This window comes from Takifugu rubripes, chromosome 10, assembly GCF_901000725.2.
Source record: "Takifugu rubripes chromosome 10, fTakRub1.2, whole genome shotgun sequence".
Taxonomy (NCBI): Eukaryota; Metazoa; Chordata; class Actinopteri; order Tetraodontiformes; family Tetraodontidae; genus Takifugu; species Takifugu rubripes.
In genome coordinates this window covers 6,752,077-6,755,788 of record NC_042294.1, presented here as the reverse complement: position 1 = coordinate 6,755,788, position 3,712 = coordinate 6,752,077, and positions in this window count along the sequence as shown.

The following is a 3,712-nucleotide window of genomic DNA, read 5'->3' as shown; positions in this document are numbered from 1 at the left end:
CCAAGCGACACAGACCAGCTTATTTCTGAGGGAAATGCTCTTTATTTATGCGTTTTCCCAAATCTTGACGGGCACTAAGTAGGACGTAAGTAGATTAACTTTTTCTCTCACCGCTCTCAGGTGCCAGATGCAACGAGCCACTAAATACTGTAAAATAAATAGAAACTTTGTGACAAAAATGTAATTTATATCCTCCCTGTTGTGCTTAAAGGGCCACCAGAGGGGTCCGTAAGGGGGCCTTGACCTACTGAGGTAGTAAGGACATATTTAACGCTCCAGCCGTCCTTTAGTACTACATAGAAGCACTTCCGGCAAGTTACAAAAGCCCCGGTACAGAATTCCGCTTTCCACATCGGCCCAGAGATCGAATTACACCGAAAGAGGCGTCCGTTTCCTGTTTTAGCAGAATCACCGACAGTGCTCATCAGAAAAGGTCAAATCCCACGTGACCTTTTCATCCGCCTGCTGTCCTACTAAAGTGAACACAGCTGACCTTTTGCTAAACTTCTGGTGAACTTAAGGGCAGACTTATGGGAGAATAGAATAATAACAACAATGATAATAATAATAATGTTGCATTAATTGTTGTTTTGGCCGGAAAGCTTCAGCTTTGTCAGGCCACGGTGATGCGTTCAGGAACCACATTTCGAATATACGCCTGGGAAAGAACGGCCAAACCTCCATTCGTCTCACTGTGGTCCGCTCTTTCGCTGACTGGACACTTCAGGGAAATGGGGATGGAGGCGAACCCTGGAGTAAAACTTGCAGCTTTATCGGGCCAAAATGGAGCGAAAACAGGACGGAAGAAGAATAAATGAGCGACTTTTCACTTTCCTTTCCCTCTACACACACAGACACCTGTCAGCAGCAACCTTACAGGTGTAGGAAGAAAGGTTATTAATTAGGCTGGGAATAAAAGGCTCCGCAGCACAGCGTTGAAGGGACGCGCACTCAGCTCCTGTCACGCATCGACGCCGCATTGATTAATCACTTCAATATCATTCTGGGGGACCAGTCCTCCGACTGAATGGGTTGGTAAGATGGCGTCCCTCAGGTGCTCATTTTCAGGGATCTTAACATACTGACACCCCGTTTAACAGCTTTAAAAAAACGTTCCGTATTCCAGACGCATTCGCCGACGGAGGATTAGTCTTTCGCTCTCGCGTCCCATTAACTTTGCCAGACAACCAGGAAGGAGGTTAAATGTGTGCTAACTAATAAGTCTGCGATGACCTTTCTGTATTTCAATAAAGCACTTTGACCTGTACGGCGCGATGCTCGGCAGGCATGGCGAAGAAAAAATATTTAATGGTGGGGGGGAGGGGGGGGCTACAGAGGGCGTAGATCCCTGCTGGTTTGGAAGTGTTTCAGCTGATGATTTATACAAGATAAAGGAAATGCATCGGGGGTGATGAGCCTCCTGCTCGTCATTCCTGGACGCCAAATGGTGAAACTCACACCTGCAGCTTTCGGGAGGTCAAGAGTTACCATGGAAACGCAGAAAAGGCCCAGGTGCTCTGGTTTGCAGTGTACAGTTTGTGGTTTAAAAGGAAGCCCGTGGCAACACCTGATGCGTCGTGTGTCTTCCCTTTTGCCGTGTTTGCATGCTTCGGTTGGGCTCCTTGCGCGGCTCCTCTTCACCTCTTTGAAGCCGTTCATTCTTTTCACAGTCATTTATAGTCACGCAGAAGCCTCCCACTATTCCAGGAGGGGGAAATCCCAGAAGACTGTCAGGCTGAAAGAGACGTCAAAACGCTATGAACACGCACCCTTTTCACTGTGGTTCCTTTTACCATAATATTGCCATTTTCAGCCACCTGTCTTTATCTTTTAAGGCTTCACATCTATTTGTAGCAGCTGATTCTGCGTTTAAGCCCGTTTCTTCTTAGTTTAGTGTCTTTTGATTGTTGATTTGGACTTGTTTTTTTGTGCCCTATTGTCTGCCTCCCTCTTTTCCATCTTCCCCAGCATCCTGAACGATTTTGTCGTCACTGTGGCAACCTGGAATCCTCACATTCCGCGCCTCTTTGTAGCCGCTTGTGCGTTTTGTGGCTTGGTGGCAATTAGGCGTCTCCTTGCGGCCTCCTCATCGGATTTCAAACTGTACTAATAAATGCAAACGGAATCATGGTGAGGGGTGACGTGGCCCACAGGCTATGTCTGGTAAGCCTGTTAAATAATCGATTTGTGGCTGCAGCCACTGTGACACCTTGTCAAATCGATGAGTGGAGCCTCCATTGCATCATGGAGACTTGCTCCTTAAAAAAGAGGGAGGGGGGGGGGATCATCATTCCCACCATAACGACTTATATTGTGGTCGTGGCGTTGTGTTAAGGAGAGCTCGTTCTTTCTTGTGCAGCGATGCTACGACAACAGAGAAAAAGTCTGGCTCTGAAGTGTGAGACAAATGCGAGGCTCAGCTCTGCCTGTGAACCCGAGAAGAGGAGAGGAACTGGTAGTGATCGGGTCTGAATAGCACCCCCCATCTGTATAATTGGCTGCAACGAGTTATGAAGCCCCCCCCGCTGACTGTGTCATTCAGGGCTCTCCTGCATGGAAATTGTTCCCAATAACAGTCGGCAGATAAAGAGGCACACAAAGAATAGGCATAGCTGCAGAATCATGCAGAAATATTAGCCCAGAAACTAACTGTAACGTAATCATGGAGCCTTAAAGAGCAACAGAGCTCTGCTGCTGCATAAAAACTTAACTGGACGCAATGACTGCGAGATAATGACTCCAATCTAAATTAATAAGTGTTAAATGTTACCGAGGCTCAGCTACAATCAGTCCAGCAATTAGCTGGTGGACATTTATGAATATAGATGCAATAAGCTGCGGAAAAGGGGACAAAAATCAAAAGCGGAGCTAAAAGCAGTGTATATTGGACTTAATTTTGCAACAAGGCTGCAGGGACAGTGTAGAAATATGCAGTAATCTTGTGCCTTGTTAAGAGACGCACTGTTCAAGACTTAGATGCTAGTTTTCAGGTGTGATCGATGCAGTGCATAAGTTAATGAGCGATGAAGATAAATGACTCCCTAAGCTTAAGTCACATCTAGCTCTTCTTTCATTGTTGTGTTGTGTCCATATTGTCCCATGTTTAATTTTAGGCACCTCATTTACTAGCCCCCCCATCTCATTTTCATTCCGATCACTTACGCTCCACTTTATCTAACAGCTGAAGGTCACAAGATTGATAAATATGTCAAAATGACTAAGCTGCTACTAGTCTAAACTTATTAGCAGCAGATTCATTCATTAGCGGCAGACGTGGGAAAAGCAGGTCGCACTTACACAGCACACAAGACATGAACCCCCCCCCCCATTTATGCTGTGCCCCCAGCTTTTGATGACAGCCCATCCTCCTGTCATTCCTCTTCTCCCTGATACTGAATGTGATTGTAGTAACCCCCCAGTAAGGTGAAAATCCCCACTACTGTCCTATAAACATCACATTTCCCTCACTCGTGGCTTGTCCCCTGTCCCCCACAGACATCTACTCGCCCTGACAGTCAATTATATCCCATCACCTTTAGAAAAAAGAGCTACAGGGCAGGAAGTAGCCACCTTTTTCTTTATCTGATCTTTACCCCTCAGACAGGCCGGGATGGCGGCGCTGGCAGCTCAAGCCTTTCACTTAACCTCCAAAAATAAAAAATCCTCAGAGTGACATCGACCGCCACCACTGTTTTCCCAGTGAGTGGCGTGT